Source organism: Chrysochloris asiatica, unplaced genomic scaffold (assembly GCF_000296735.1).
Source record: "Chrysochloris asiatica unplaced genomic scaffold, ChrAsi1.0 scaffold00396, whole genome shotgun sequence".
In the NCBI taxonomy this organism is placed as follows: Eukaryota; Metazoa; Chordata; class Mammalia; order Afrosoricida; family Chrysochloridae; genus Chrysochloris; species Chrysochloris asiatica.
Window position 1 is genome coordinate 542,272 of NW_006408914.1, and position 18,174 is coordinate 560,445.

Consider the following 18,174-nt stretch of genomic DNA (forward strand, 5'->3'; position numbering starts at 1 on the left):
AGGAGGCATGGAAAAGGTAGGAATAATATTCAGTTGAAGAAGTAAAGGACAGCTAGGTGTTTTTAGTTACCTATCTAGTCAAATTCTATTCTTGGTCACCTTTTGTACATCTGAGTGAAAAACTAGCAGTCCTGTGCCATCCTCACAATCACCAACATGCTCTGTAGTTTGGGGTATTGTGCCAATGCATTTCACAAATGAACTCCCACACTCCTTTGTGCCTCTGCTTCCCTAAAGATGATGCACTCCTCTATTGATGGATTCTCTCTGAAAACATAAGGAAAAAAAAAAGAGAGAGAGAGACTACAATAGTGTTCTTTTATGACACATAAGTTTTTCACTGGGTAATATTCAGAAGTAAATCACCAGTTCTTTCTTCCTACTCTGTCTTCCTAGGGGAACCTAAAGCATGAGGATTTTATGTGTATATTCTTGGCCCACTGATTGTTTATTGCAATCAGATGCTTGATCCTATTTTCTATGGGCAGGCTTCCTATATTAAATAAACATTAGTTTAAAATTAAGGAACAAAGAGATCCCAGGCATCAATTGATTGCAAGTATTGTACAAATTAAAAGCAAAACTGAACATGTTACCTAGCCAAATTATAGTTAGTTATTTCTAGAAAAAGGAACCCTGGTAGTGTAGTGGATTATGAGATGGGCTACTAACTACAGGTCAGTAGTTAGAATCTACCAGTAACTCCGTGGGAGAAAGATGAGGCTTTTTGCTTCTGTAAAAATGTACAGCCTCAGAAACCCTGTACAAGGTTGCTATGTGTCAAAACCATCCCGATTGGACACAACCACCAACAACAACCTTCTCTAGAAAAGTTTTCCCAATGAACATCTTTCAACCTGCAGAATTAAGAGTAGAAAAGGAAATTTCTGTTGTCAAAGTTATAATTTCACGGTGGTCAGGAATATAAAATACTCAAAACATTATGCATTTGAACACTAAGCACTAAGCAGCAAAGTTCAGGCGTAAATGTAAGATGAGTTTTTCTAGATAAGGCAGTTTGAGGAGCAGGGGGGTGGGGCTGGTCTGGCTTGCACTCCGCACCTCTGGAACGTTTTTGCGTGTGGAAGACTGTTGTTCAGAAGAAAAAACAAAGATGTTTGGTTTTCACAAGCCAAATATTTAGCGAAGTACAGAGGGACGCTGTCTTGGCAGAGCTAAGTCCTCAAGTTCTCGATTCACTGACAGTAAACGCTATGAAAGGACTTCCAGAGCTGTTTTGGGTTGCATGAGAGTAGCTCAGGAGACATCTGCTATGCCTGCGTCCTGTGGAAGAAGAATCTGCCAGCATGATCAAAAAAAAAAAATGGACTCATGTGATGGCTTCTGGCTCTATTAGAACACCAGTCTTATCCTTTTTAGATCTTACATACTGGAAAAGACAGAAAATATGTTGTGGGATTATCTATGCAGGCCTCTTTGGGGAAGTTCTCATCTGCACGCATCTATTCAAGCTTTGCTGCAGCAAAAAGAAAGCAGCTGCTGAGAAGCCAGAGGAGTGGGGGCCAGAGCCCTTACCCATCTCCACTCAGGACTGGTGACTCAGCTTTATGTAGAAGAGGAACAAAAACAATTTAAAGTTTGATATACACAACAAAGTAACCCTCCTATTTTAACTCGGATGCTTGCTATTCTGCCAAAAGACAATATGTAGAATGGTTTTCACTGGATTATTTTTCTCCCCAATTCCACAAGCTTTGAAGCCAGTATCTATCTAGTTCACACACAAATAGGTGTACATATAATATTTAAGATGCTGAGTATTTCATAGGAAAGCTGAGCCTCTGTAAAGTGCTCTTTAAGTTTGTTTTTTTGTTTTGTTTTGTTTTGTTTTTAACCCCCTGCTAATGAATGAAAAGGGGAGCTTCAGGGGACAGACGGGATTTTGTTGTATGATAAATCGTATGTAGTTTGTTTAGTATTTCTACATTGAGAAGCAGTGGTTGAGGCATTTTTAAAGATGGCTGGCTACACTTGTTTTCCCTCATGATAACAAAAATTTGTCATAACTCAGTAACATGGACTTGCTCCTAGAGGTATTTGTTAATAATTTTGAAATATTGAGGTCTTGCCAACATTCTGAAGATTCAAGCCTATACTACTGAAGTACTAAGCAGGACAGACTAAGGTTTTAGGCAGAAATACCTCGAAAGAGAAAGTAATCACTAAATATTTGTTGTTGTTAGGTGCCATAGAGTCGGTACCGACTCATACTGACCCAATGTACACAGAATGAAACACTTCCTGATCCTGGGCTAACCTCACGGTTGTTGCCACACCTGAGTCCATTGATGCTGCCACTTTGTCAATCCATCACCCTGAGGGTCTTCCTCTTTTTCTCTGACCCTCCACCTTAACAAATATGATATCCTTCTCCAGCGACTGGTACCTCCTGACAATATGTGCGAAGCACAAGAGACGAAGTTTGGCCATCCTGGACTCCAAGGAGCACTTGGGCTGTATTTCTTCCAACACAAATCTGTTGGTTCTTTTGGCAGCCCATGGTACTTTCAATATTCTTCTCCAACACTGTAACTCAAAAGCATCAATTCTTCTATGGTCTTCCTTATTCACTGCCCAGATTTTACATGCCTATGAGGTTATTGAAAATACCATGGCTTGGGTCAGGCGCACCTTAGTCCTCAAGCTGAGAGCTTTGCTCTTCAACACTTTAAAAAGGTCTTGTGCAGCAGATTTGCCTAATGCAATACATTGTTTGATTTCTTGGCTGCTGCTTCCATGAGTGTTGATAGTTGATCCAAGAAGAAGGGAGTCCTTGACAACAACTTCAATCTTTTCTCCGTTGATACGAATGTTGTTTATTGGTCCAGTGGTGAGAATTTTTGTTATCTTTACATTGAGATGCAATCCATCAGTAAATATTTTAAATCCTCTTCACTTTCAGCAAGCAAGGTTGTATTATCTGCATATTGCTGGTTGTTAATGAGTCTTCCTGCAGTCTTGATGTCACCTTTTTCTTCATATCACCCAGCATTTTGGATTATTGACTAAATATACAGAGAGATAATTTGACTATATATGTTGTATTCAGTTTTACCTCCCTCCATGTTAATATTTGATAAAGGTTTAATTTATATGGAACCTCTAAAACAGAATCAAATTTTCTCTTAGGAAAATGGCAAGTTTTTTTGATAACCAACCCTACTTTGGTACCAAAGCATTACCACATGATGGAGAACGTACACACTCTATTAAAACATGTTAAATGATCTGGAAAATAAAATTTGCAAGCCTTCAAGATGGTATAAAACAAAGGATAATGTTTCTTGGGGCACATTTTTTAGAGGATTTGCTGAGTGTGTAAATAATTAACTTTTGTTTGTGTTATATGACTGTTTGGTAACCTCATTGAAAATCTGCACAATTCAGTTTTATCTCTGGATACTTCAGCTGACCTTTGTGAAAGTTTTATCTGTATAGAGTGGGTGCTTGATTTGCTTTGACCTACTTGGGTTTTTTTGTTTTTTCTTCAGTTTCTATTTAAAGTAATATTCTGCTAAAAGCAAAGAGGTGTGTGCCATTGCTGAGTGGGTTGATTATGTCTGGTTTCTCTTATTCAAGCTTTTTGAATATTGAGATTTTGATAAAAATAAATAAATAAATTCTGAATGAATCGTTTCAATTCCAAAATCTCATGAAAGGCCTCTTATATTAACCCCAAACCAAAATACTCTCATTGCCTCTTTCTTGAAAGTTCAGGAAAAAAACGTATCACCATTTAAGAGATCATAATTGAGGGAGGAGCATTTTGCCTACCTTAATAGTAATAATACTCAGTGCTTATTTTTATAACTGGATTTAAAACATTGCCTATTATAACTGTCAATAAGGAGTAAGCTAATTTTCTGGACATCCTATAGTTATATAGTTCTTTATCTAAACTGAAGATTATATTTCTTCCTTTTGGCAAAAACCTTAATGCTATGTACCACCATATGCACAGAATACATTGTGAGTTGGGTCAGCTGTCCCACAGCCTTTGAGGTATATTGCAAGTTGTTGTTGTTTTGTGGTAGACCTCAACCACACTCTTCTTTTCACCTCCCACCTCTCTGTGCCTGTGGGGTTACTGTATGTAGTCATGTACTTCGGATTAATATACTAGAAATCCAAAATCTGTTTTGTACTTTTTATACTGTTTGTTGTTGTTGTTAGGTGTCATTGAGTTGGTACTAACTCATAGCAACCCTATGCACAACAGAATGAAACACTGCCCACTCCTGGTAGGATACTTATAACCAAAACTTTTACTACGGCATTGAATAAATTTAGTCTTATTAGAAAGTTAAAAAATTAAAGTAAGATGATTTTGCATTTATAGAATACGCTCTTCAGATGAAAAGGATTCATAGTCTTCTATACAAGTGTTTTCTTCTTAATGACGTTAAATCTAGTTCGTTTTACATATATTTCTGTGTTTCTGATTCTGTTCATAATACTTGGGCATTCATCTAATTAAAAATGGTGTACATCATTTTTGTATTGATGGAAAGCAAAACATAAATTGTATTATGTAATTATAATATCCACAATGATAAACGATATTACTTTTTTGAATTAAAATAGCTTACTTTACCTTGAATTTAAGATAGAAAATTGTAGTTTGTTGTTAGGTGCCGTCTACACAGCACTGGCTCATAGTGATGCTTTGCACAACAGAACGAAATACTGCCCTGCCCCGCACCGATTCACTATTGTTGCTAAGCCTGAGCCCATTATTGCTGCCACTGTGTTAATCCACCTCGTCAGGGGTCTTGCTTTTTTCTCAGACCCTTCATTTGATCAAATATGATATCCTTCTCCAGGGATTGGTCACACCTGATAATATATCAAAACTATGAAAGATGGAGTCTGGCAATCCTGGCTTTCAAGAGCATTCTAGTTGTACTTCTTCCAACACAAATTTGTTTGTTCCTCTTGCAGTTCATGGTATTTTTCTTATTGTCCTCCAACATCATAACTAAAATGTATCAGTTCTTCTTTGGTCTTCCTTATTCACTGTCCAGCATGCACATAAGGTTATTAAAAATATCATGACTTGGATCAGGCGTACCTTAGTCCGCAAACTGACATCTTTGATCCTCAACACTTTAAAGAGATCGTCTGTAACAGATTTCACTAATGCAATATGTAGTTTGAGTTCTTGACTGCTGCTTCCATGAGTATTGAAAATTGATCCAAGCAAAATGAAGTCTTCAACCACTTTATTTTTTTTTCTCCATTTATAAAGATGTTATTTATTAGTCCAGTAGTGAGAATTTTTGTTTTCTTTACACTGAGATGCAACCTATAACAAAGGGTGTGGTCTTTGATGTGTATCAATATTTTAAGTCCTCTTTGCATTCAGCAAGCAAAGTCATAGCATGTGCCAATCACAGGTTGTTAATGAGTCTGCCTCCAATCCTGAAGCCATGATTTTCTTCATATAATCCAGTTTCTTGGATTATTTGCTCAACATACACATTGAATAAGTATGGTGAAAGAATACCAATCACAGAGCTTTCCTAACATTAAACCGTTCAGTGTTTCCTTGTACGATTCAAGCAACTACCTCTTGTTGTTTGCACAGGTTCCTCATGAGCATAATAAATGTTCTGGGCTGCTCATTATCCACATGTTGTTCATAGCTTGCTTTGATCCACACAGTCGAAAGCCTTTGTGGAGTCAATGATGCATGGGTAAGCATCTCTCTGGTATTCTCTCCATTCAGCCAAGATCCATCTGTTGTCAGCAATTCCACATTCTTTTTTGAATCCTGCTTGGATCTCTGAAAGTTATCTGTCAAGGTATTGTTATAGCTATTGTAATATAATCTTTCATAAGATTTTACTTACATACAATTTTAATGATCTTGTCCTATGATTTCTGCATTCTTTTGGTCACCTCTCTTTGGGATGGGCACAAATATGAATCTCTTCCAGTTAGTTGACTAGGTGGTTGTCTTCCAAATTTCTTGGCATAGATGAGTGACTGCCTCCAGTGATGAATCAGTTTGCTGAAAGATTTCAATTTGTATTCCATTAATTCCCGGTGCCTTGTTCTTTGCCAAAGGTATCAGAATAGTAAATATGTATCTATATATTCTAGTTATTGAATCATATATAGCCCAACTGTTGCCTTTATTTAAATTATTTTTCAGTAAAATAATATAATCAAATTACAATAAAAGAGTATTCCCACATTGAATATATTTCTAATAGAAAAAAAAAATCACAAATACTTCCAAATGTAATGTGTATTTGCAAATAAAAATGATAAAAGTTTTTATAGAAAAAAACGTATTAAATGGTTGCCAATCGAGTTTTTTCTCAATCTTGTGATATGGCTTTCTAGGTTTGTGTGTTTGGAAAAAATTTTGGAAGCCACTGCATCCTATTAAACACAATAACTCTTCTAGACTTCAGCGATTGTTGTCGATTTAACTGCTTTTCATTAATTATAAAAAATGTGAGTTTACAGTAAAGTTATTATTTAATAATTGCCTTTTAATGATTGCAAGATACCTATTAGATAAGATTTTGCCCTTTTTTTTTTCTGTCAGCCCTGATTGTAAAATATCTAAACTAAGTGATCATTGAAGAGATGAAGAATGGAAGACAAGACAAAATTCCATCTTATCGGAGGACACTGAATAGAGGAAACAGTTGTATTTTGGTTGTAATCCAATAGCTTTGGATGACATAGGGGTTCCATTTCCTGGTTTTAATTTCCATTGAATGTTTTAATATCTGAATATAATAAAATGATTTTCTTCCACAGATAGTTTTGGTGATAAGGAAAACTAGAGAAAAAAACTTCTTGAAACAAAAAGAAAAATCCCCTTATTTAATGGCATAAAATTTATTTTCATGTAGGTGAAAACAGTTTTTCAAGCAGATGAAAACCTTGGTAAGTATTTCATATTAGAGTGGGGAACTTTTTTTCTGTCAAAATTTATTATATCATTTGTGGGCCATACAAAATGAACAACTTAAAAATGACTATATTTGGTCAAACATTTAATGAATTCACCCCTAATATGATGGCTGCAGAGTCCTGGTGTGGCACTGTGGGATAATACACTGGACCACAAGGTCGGTTTGAACTGCAAGGTCGGAAGTTCAGATTCATCAACCCCTCCTCAAAAACCCTATACAGGTTCACTATGAGTTGGAACTGACTCAAAAGCATTTAACAAAAACCACAACAACAATAAGATGGCTGGGACTGCAGTTGCCTTGGCAGGGTCAAAGCAAATGATTTCACAGGTCTTATTCATTCCATGTACTGGATACACCCCACCCCTGTATTAGATGGAGAAAATCGAGAAAAAATTAAGGTTGTCAAAGACTTCATTTTGTTGGATACACTATGAACACTCATGGAAGTAGCAGAGAAAAAAAAAAAATCAAATAATATATTGCATTTGGCAAATCTGCTGCAGGAGTTTCCTTTAAAGTATTCAACAGCAGAGGTGCCAATTTGAAAATGAAGTTGTGTTTGACCCAAGCCAAGACATATTCAATAGCTTCATATACATGTGAAAGTTGGACAGTGAATAAGGAAGACAGTAGAAGAATGGGTGCATTTGCATTATGGTACTGGAGAAGAATATTAAAAATAACGTGGACTGTTGCAAGAACAAAGTAATCTGTATTGAAAGGACACTGCCATACTAGAGAAACAAAACCAATGAAATACATGTTTATTGTAAAAGAAATGGCTTAGAATTACAAAGTCTGAGATCCCCAACAGAATAGAGAGAAAAGAGAACTTCTCTACTGGATGTCCATTATATTGTGATGTTGTCACCTCCCTAAGGAAGTATCCTTTTATACTCACTGATAGTCATCATAGAGTTAACAATGCCTTTACTAGGTTTCCCATAGGAATAAGCACGCTTCAACTGCTAAACATCTGGAAACCCTGTCTTATTCAAGTTGACACAGAGAACCCTAACTATTACAGTCTACCCTTGTCAACTTGAAGCCAACAAACTTTATGCATATTCTCTAAATAAAGAAAATTACAAAGTCATACTTAATGTCTAAAATGATATACCTAAAGCACATACAACTGAAGACAATCGCCCCACTTACATCTTATATGTCATAAATGAACAGAGCAAAAATATTTGATGGACACATACAAAACAAAACAAAATAAATTATGTTTATTTAAATGTTCAAAGAGCACATTCTGCAAGCCAACTTCATCTTAATCTTATTTGGTCACAGCTCAGCCTAGCCATCCAAAGTAGATCAAATGAGTAATAACTCCAAGTTTGTGAGTTCTCACAAACCTTCCTGTATTTCAGACCTGCTGGCCCATTCATTCTCAACCCTAATGGCCATGGCCTCAGGAGTTCACACGTCTCCCTAAGATGAGAAGTTCTTCTTTTTCTCATCTCAAGGTATAAGAGTGCCAATAGAATATTGCCCATGTGTTCATTGATGCATTTCCCCCAATTACATTCAGGTGGTCACCAGTGAGCATATAGTTTGCCAGTTCCTTTTAACGTTTAGTCCTAGAAGAATATTTTCTATGATGGGCCCAAACTTTGCTTGCCTTGATGCCTCCAAAGTAAGCTTGCTTGAATCTCAAAAAACAGATTCAATTATGAGTCATCCATTCTCCCAGAAGTTCTGGGTTGGTTTGCATATTTTTTCAATTGCAAATGTGCCACTCTGAAAGTTCTGGGTGGGGCTCATGATTCAACCTAAGGCTCCATACTCTAAAAAGGCTTAACAAAGTAGCTCATTTCTCAGGGAAAATTCTAACTCCGTTTTAGCAAATCTGATCATGTATAGGTTGAAGGTGGTTTGCTATATCATTATAATTATAATTCCTAATTTCACACATGTGTATCTCTTTTACAATAATAGGCAGAAGAAATCAATATCCAAAAGGTAATCACACATAAAACTTTTTAAAATCCCAAATTCAATTTGTCTTCTCCCTTAGACTAAGCCCATTCATATGCATATGACCTTAGGCCTCTGGCAGGAAGGACACCAGTAGGTTCTGGCCACCTATTGACTATCTAATTTAATCAGCCTAAAGTGCCATAGGCTGCTAAAAGAACCAATAGATCTGTTTTGGAAGCAGTACAGCCAGGGTGCTCCTTAGAGGCCAAGATGACCCAACTTTGTCTCTCTTATTTTGGACATATTGTCAGGAGGGACCAGTTGCTGGAGAACAATATCATGTTTGGTAGGGTGGAGGTTCAGAGAAAAAGAGGAAGACCCCCAACCATATGGATTGGCCAAGTGGCAGCATCGATAGACTCAAGCGTGGCAACAGTAGTGAGGTTGGTCCAGGATCGGGCAATGTTTCTTTCTGCTGTGCATAAGGTTGCTATGGGTTGGTACCAACTCGATGGCACATAACACCACCACCACCACCAACATTCTCTGCAGGCAGTTCCAGAAGCTGATCTGCCCTCAGCTGAAACATTATAACCCATTCCCCCTTCATTTTTTCTCTTTCAAAACCTCATACTCCCATAAGTCTGGAGCCATTGCAAGGAATCCCACTACTGATCCCAGCTGCTTAAACCAAGTGGGAACCATGTCTGACTTCCTCTGCTTCCACAAGCAGAAAAGAGGACTTACCTCTAAATCAGTCTAAGGAGGATTTCAGTGGAGTGGAGACCAGACATGCCTTTATAAGTATGATGGATTTTTTTTTTTCCCCCAATATCACTGTTGATACCGAATAGACAGTCAATATCAATATTGAATGTTATTTAAACAAAAATATTTAGACACACACATCATTTATAATTTTTGAATGTCATTATTTGTCTTTAAAATCATTCACTAATTTAAAAAGTAAAATAATACTAGTGCTGTCCACTCACTGCAATCAAGTTAAATAATTAATAGCAATCTTATAGAACACATTATAACTTCTGCATATAGGGTATCAAAGGCTGGAAGTCTTTATAGAGAATGACAGCTTCATTTTCAAACATGGAATAGCTAATCAGTTTGAACTTTTGATCTTGAGGTTAGCTTTACCCACTACACCATCAGGGTCCCTTTTTGTTTGCAATGGCCTTAAATATTGTGTCAAATTCATTTTAAAAAGTGGGCAACAAGATAGTTACTCTTTATAATGAAGTGATATATATTTAATCCAGTTTCATTAATGCTTTCTCAAACCCATTGTACAAATATATTAATGGTGAAACATAGTTTTGAGGAAAACATAATCTTGAGGAAAATGACAATGTCTTAGCAGGGTTCACTTTTTGGTATGTTGTTAGGTTCCATTGCATCAGTTCTGACTCATATAAACCCTATATACAACAAAATTAAACCCTACCTGGTCCTGTATCATTCCAACAATCGTTACTACACTCAGGAGTCCTGGTATGGCGCTGTGGGTTATTGTGCCAGACTGCAAAGCTGTTTGAACTGCAAGGTCGGAGGTTCAAGCTCACCATCTGCTCCTCGGAAACCCTATACAGGCTCACTATGGGTTGGAACCAACTCCACGGCACTTCACAACAACAACAACATTGCTGCTGTCACTCTGCCAATACATCTTATTAGTGGACTTCTTCTTTAATACCCACCCTCCGTTTACCAAGCATGATGTCCTTTTCCATGGACTATTGTTGATAATATGTCAATGTGAGATGAAGTCTTGCCATCCAACTATTAGATGTAATCAAGAAATATCAATCAATATCAAGAAAAAGCATGATTACCTAAGAGGTATAATTGTAAACATTTAGTTTTAATAAAAAAGGAACTTGTTGTACATTTGAAATGACCATTCCATGTGGTAATTATTTCAAATGTTGGTCTGACAAAACAAAGGAACAAGCAAATAAAAACCAAACCACACCACATTCAAACATATATATTTGAAAAATTCCCCAAAGGCAAATATATTTTACCTTTATAAACGTGTCATTCATTTGTTCTTCAAATTATCCCTAAATGAGAATGATTTATATTCTGTTGGAATGTGCTTTAATAAAATTATATGTGTTGTAATTTTATGAGTTGCATTATAATAAAGAAAAAATAGTTATACAGAAAATATCTTTTTTTTTTTAATTATAAAGTAGTTCAGAGTGAATATTTTAGTTTGTTAAGCACATGATATACTTAGGAACCTGTCTTTTGCTTAAACTAGCCTGTGACTCCAGTTACATAAAACTGAGTAATACTAGATTGTCTATCAAATTAATTTAATTTTATAAAAATCTATGTTCTCTAATATGTTTAATCTTGAAATATGAAGCATAATAATATGAAGACTTATTTTTAGGTCAAATAATACTGCATATTCAAAGTTTCTTTCAAAGTTACTGGCAAAAATAAACTCAATATATTTTTGTTATAATCATTATTAATATCATCATATATAACTAAATGATGATTCCTGAGTATTTTATAAAATAAACATACACAGATTATAATGTATATTTTATCACATTTTAAAACTTATAAATAAATGGTTATTGATAAACTCAATTTTGTGATATGAAGGACACTATATACATTTCTATTGTAATTTCTATAGTAAAAAGATAAATTGGTGCCAATTCAAATAGAAATGCAACATTCTTAAAGTCCAGGTAGTTTTCCTGATTTATATTCATTCCTAAATTATATTATCAATCTATATCATTGTCAAATCACAATTTAAACTGTACTTATTTTAAAGTTATTTTTTTAATATCTGTATTTTTAAATGTTTAAAAATAATTAAAACAATATTTCAGAACTAATTCTAAAGTTGAATTTTTAAAGATAATTTAAATATCCTGTTATGGAAATGCTTAGTGTCATTCCATTGGGATATTTTGCTTTATATTTTCACATCTTAATAAGTAGTAAACCATAATGACTGAGGTAAGAAAATGTCAAATTTAAAAAGTATTCTTTGAAATAGTCTGGGAAGATTTCCCCCTTATGATTTTGAGAAAGTTTGAAATGAGAAGCACTTTCAATTAATTCTGTAAATCAGTTGATTCTAGATCAACTGCCTAAGTAGAAATGCTCTACTACAAAATACCTTTCATATAGTTGATATAGTTCTTATAAATACTCTATGCAATATGGTGGTGGTGTACCATATAGTCGATTCCAACTTATAGTGAACCTGCATTGTTTTTCTGAGGCTGTAAATCTGTACAGGAGCAGAAAGCCTCATCTTGCTCCCACATAATGGCTGGTAGGTTGGAATTGCTGTCCTTGAGGTTAGCAGCCTGGCTGATAACCACTATGGTACCAGTACTTATTAATTTTAAAGAGTAAGTCTGCTGTTTTAATTAATATATAGTATTACCTTAATGTCTCTCTGCTATTCATAGAATTTTAAGTGACTAGTGATTCGGAAGTAGTTTGTCACTCTTTCTTCCTAATCTTTGTCTGGAAGCTCATCTGAAACCTGTCCACCATGAGTGACCCTGCCGGTTATTTAAAATACCGGTGGCATAGCCCTCAGAATCACAGCAACTCAAGCCACCACAGCACGACAGACAGACGAGTGGTGGCCGTTTGGTTTTATGTTGATACCGTCACTTTAAATTACAATGTCAATCCTAATACAATCAAGATGTTCTCTCCAAAAATGGCAGCTCCTGGAACAGCTGAGTGTCTTGATCCAGAATACAATGGCTTTCTGGATTTTCTTCAAATTCCCCAGCTGTAAACCTTCCAATCCTCCAAACATAGCTTTATATTTGTTTTAGAGTTCCAACACTATCTTGTGAGCCCTCTTGGCCCAGTGTTCCGTGTTGTTGTTGACCGGGCTCTGACAGAATTTAGGATTTAATTTTCTGCTTATTTTCTTTTTCTGTCTGCTTTTCCTGCCCCACAATCCCTGTTCAGGCCTTTTTTTCTAGTGGTAAACAGTTCAGGGCAAGCTGTGGCCATTTGGTTTTAATTGGAAACTGTCTCTTTAAATTTCAAAGATGTGCTCATGCATAGTAGAACCCTCCGACGGTGGGGCTGGGGTGCCTACTCGCTCAGGCTGGGGTGCCTACTCGCTCAGCAAGGGACCAATGAACAGATAACAAAAGAAAAGAATGTCTACACCTTTTTGTCAGCGGTTCTGCCAGGCGTCTGTGGCTGCTCCGATCCTTCCCCCATGTTATCTCACCCAAGATGGCAGCTCCTGGAGCAGCTGAGTGTCCCAGACTAGAAAGTGTAGGAGCCTGGAAGCAGCAGTCAACAGATCAGACGACATATTACATTGGGCAAATCTGCTGCACAGGAACTTTTTAAAGTGTTGAAGAGCAGAGATGTCAGCTTGAGAACTAAGGTGCACCTGACCCAAGCCATGGTATTTTCAAAACCTCATATGGATGCGAAAGCTGGGCAGTGAATAAGGAAGACCATAAAATAATTGATGCCTTTGAGTTGTGGTGTTGGAGGAGAATACTAAAAGTGCCATGGACTGCCATAAGAACCAATAGATAGATCTGTTTTGGAAGAAGTGCAGCCAGAGTGCTCCTTGGAGGCCAAGATGGCTAAGCTTTGTCTCTCATACTTTGGACATATTGTCAGGAGGAAACAGTCGCTGGAGAAGGATGTCATGCTGGGTAAAATGGAGGGTCAGAGAAAAACAGGAAGACCCCCCCAAGGAGATGGATCAGCCAGGTGGCATTATTCATGACGTCAAGTGTGGCAGTGGTGGTGAGTTTGGCCCAGGATAGGACATTGTTTCGTTCTGCTGTGCATGGGGTCACTATGAGTCAGTTCTGACTCAATGGCACCTGATAACAACAACAACAATTGCCTTAATAAGCTGATACCTATTTAATCACCTGAATAAGTGAGCAGAGAATAATTTATTGAATATACCCTAAACTATTTATTAATGTTTATGGTAGAAAATTAAGCAAATGAAAGTATATTCTTATAAGTGATAGCCTTTAACATTTACACTTAATATCCACTAATCAGAGAGGCCCAATTAATTAATGAGATATAACGTCATTACCTTCTTCTATCCTCTTAATATAACATATATGCATTGCTGGTGGTTATGAAGGAATTAGTTTATCCAAGCACAAAATCCATAATTCAAACTTATAATTAGACAATATTATAATTAGAAAATACATTAATGAATATAAATCCAATCTACTATTTCTTCTCAATATTTTCTAATCCATGTATAAATGAAATATGTAAATTTAAAAGCTAGTATCATTTATGCTATAGTTTTATTAAAACAATATAAAAAGACTCACTAAAGAGTCTTATAGTTTTCTACATAGGTCATAAGTATGAAATTAATAAACACCAAATGATACTTATCAAATGCCTTATTCATTGCAAATCAATGCCACTTAAGAAATAAGTTTTTTCAGTATTTTAAGTTTTTCAGTTATTAATTAGCAGAGCATTTATGTTTTCAAAAGAATACATGATTATGCATCACAATCAACATGAACTCCATAATTTGCAGAGAAGAGTACACAAATAAACATCCAAAGCCTCTAGGTCAATATTTAATAAAAATTTCTATAAGGTGAAAACAGAAGTTTCAATCCAACTCTATAGAGCCTTTGGAAATTGCATAGGTACACATGTGTGAAGATATCCTGAGTCATAAAATGTCCCTTTATGATTTAAACGAAAAGTAAAATAGAATAAAGCTGCATAAAAATATCCATTTTAATCCATAATCACACATTTATTCTTTTTCGTGTCATGAAAATTAATTAATGTACTTCACAAGCAGTTTGTGGAGAGTTACTAACAGTAAGAGTGACAGTTTATACTATCAAAGTGGCTCTCAGGAAGAAAGGGCCAGATGATCTGCCTGTTTAAAGATTAACCAGTCTTCTGTCAATGAGATGATTCTGACAAATTTAGGCCATGTATAGTGTTTCAGAAGATATAAATCTTTACTAAAGCAGAAAGACTCATTTCTACTCCCCCCCCCCCCACACACACACACGTGGAGCAGCTGATGGATTTTGCACTTCCAAGGAAATACTATGAGGCAATTTTATTTAAAAAGGTCATCTTGAGAGTGGGCTAACTCAGATGCAGTTAATAGGAAATTTTTGTTTTTAATTTGTTTTCCCCTACAAAAACACTCAAAAAAAGGTCTATTTACTTACAATTTCTTGTCCTCTTGTAAGTAATAACCCATAGTGACCCAATGCACAATTGAAAGAAACACTGCCTGGTCCTGTGCCAACTTCAGTTGGGTTGCTATATTTGAGCCAATATCTACTGCCACTATGCCAATTGAACACTTTGAGGGTCTTCCTCTTTTTTCTAACTCTCCATTTTAACAAATATGATAGCCTTCTCCAGGAACTCCTTATAATATGTCCAAAGTATGAGAGTCCATCTTGTATTCTGTCTATACTTTTTTTCAACACAGATTTATTGTTCTTTTGGCAGTCCATGGTACTTTTAATATTCAACTCCAGTACCATATCTCAAATGCATCAATTCTTCTACATTCTTCCTTATTCAATGTGTAACTTTCCACACTGAAGAGGACTTGGAGTTAGGGATATGACTGATGAATCAGATGGATCTTGAATGATACCAGAGAATACCAGAAAGATGTTTATCAATGTTTATTTGTGACTACACAAAGACTTTTGATAGTGTGGATCATGACACGCTATGGACAACATTGTGGGGTATGAGCATTCTGGAACACAAAACTGTGCTCATGAGGACTCTATAAACACAGCAAGAGGCAGTTATTAGAACAGAACAAGGAAACACCAAATAGTTTAAAATTAAGAAAGGTGTGTGCCAGCACTGTATTCTTTCACCATATTTATTCAATCTGTACGCTGAGCAAATTAATCTGAACAGCAGGATTATATGAAGAAACACATGGCATCAGGATTGGAGAAAAACTCATTAACAACATGCAATATGTAGATGATTCAGCCTAGCTTACCGAAAATGAAGAAGACTTTTAAAACTTACTGATGAAGATCAAAGACCACAGTCTTTGGTAGGGATTGCATCTCAATATAAATAAAACAAAAATCCTCACCAGTGCCCCCATACTCAACATCCATATAAATGGAAAAAAAGGCTGAAGTTATCAAAGACTTTGGTTTCTTAAATCAACAATCAAAACTCATGGAAGCAGCAGTCTAGAAATCAAGCAGCATATTTCACTGGTTAAATCTGCTGCACAAGACTTCTTGAGAATGTTGAAGTGCAAAGATGTCAGTTTGAGGACTAAGTTGCACCTGGCCCAAGTCATAGTATTTTCAATAACCTCATATGCATGCAAAAGTTGGACAGTGAACAAGGAAGACCATAGAAAATGTGTTGCATTTCAGTTAGAGTGGGAAGAGAATATTGAAAGTATCACCGACTTCCAAAAACACAAATAGATCGGTATTGGAATAAGTACAACCAGAGTGTTCCTTAGAAGCTAGAATATCCAGACTTCATTCTCTCATACTTTGGACATATTGTCAGTAATAAGCAATTACTAGAGAAGGATACCGTATTTGGCAAAGTAGAAGGTCAGAGAAAAGGAATACAACCTCCAATGAGATGGATTGGCTCAGTGTCAGCAGCTACAGTGTAGTAACAATTATGAGGTTGACCCAGCACCGGACAGTGTTTTATTCTGTTGTGCATAGGGTTGTTATGAGTTGGTAATGACTAGATAGCACCTAACAGCAACAACAATGCCTAGCATTTATATTTATGTGTTCCATTGAATTTTTTCACAACTTACAATTTTTCTAGATTCCAACTTCTTATATGCAATATTCCTATTATTAACTGACATTTATAGTTTAATAGGAGTCCTAGTGTGGCACTGCAGGCTAATATACTGGACTGCAAGGTTGATTTGAGCAATAAGATTAGTGATTCAAGAACACTAGCCGCTCAAGAAGCTGGAATATATGAAGAAAAATGTGTCATCAAGATGGGAGGAAGGAAGGAAAATCCATTTGACCAAGCTTTGATGGCTTGATGGTCAAAACTCAACTACAAGAATTAAAATAAATAAGTAAGTAAATAAAATTTTTATAAAGGAAACAAATGTAAATTGGTAACATTTGTTGAAATTGACCTATGCTTAGGGGTGTAGTAGCTCAAAATACCAACTGATAAGGAAGAAGTCTTCAAATCAAGTATCAGTCCTATTCCCTCTGTATACAGGTTGATTGAGATGGGCAATTTAGACATTGGCTACTCAACTGGGGGTGTGGTCTGGACTACAAAGTCATGAAATGATTGTCTTACAAGTTTTCAAAAGGAAGTTTAGTTTCAGAGTATGCCGGAAAAGATAAATTCTCTATTGAATAGTTTTCTTCTTGTCCAGACAGGTCTGGTTAAAATGCTGTTGTTGTTGTTGTTAGGTGAGAGCCAATCGGTACTGACTCATAGAGACCTTATGAATAGCAGAACAAAACACTTCCCGATCATGGGCCAACTTCACTACTGTTGCCACGCTTGAGTCCATCGATGCTGCCAGTTGGCCAATCCATCTCAATGAAGGTCTTCCTCTTTTTCTCTGTCCCTCCACCCTACCAAACATGATATTGTTCTCCAGCAATTTGTCCCTCCTGACAATATGTCTGAAGTATGAGAGATGAAGTTTGGCCATCTTGGCTTCTCAAGAGCACTCTGGCTGCACTTCTTCCAAAATAGATCTATTGATTCTTTTTGCAACCCATGGAACTTTCAATATTCTCCTCTAACTCCATAACTCAAAAGCATCAATTCTTCTAGGGTCTTCCTTATTCACTGTCCAGCTTTCATATGCATATGAGGTAATTGAAAATACCATGGTTTAGGTCAGGCACACCTTAGTCCTCAAGCTGACATCTTTGCTCTTAAACACTTTAAAAAGGTCTTGGGCAGCAGATTTGCTTAAAACAAATCAATACGTCATTTGATTTATTGACTGATGCTTCTTTCATGAGTGTTGATTGTTAATCCAAGAATGAAGTCCTTGAAAATTTCAATCTTTTCTCTATTGATAAGAATATTTTTATTTGTCCAGTGATGAGGATTTTTGTTTTATTTACATTGATATGTAATCCATACTGAAGGCTCTGGTCTTTGATCTTCATCAGTAAGTAGTTTAAGTCATCTTCACTTTCAGCAAACAAGGTTGTATCATCTGTATATTGTTGTTGTTGTTGTCAGGTGCCATCGAGTCGGAACCGACTCA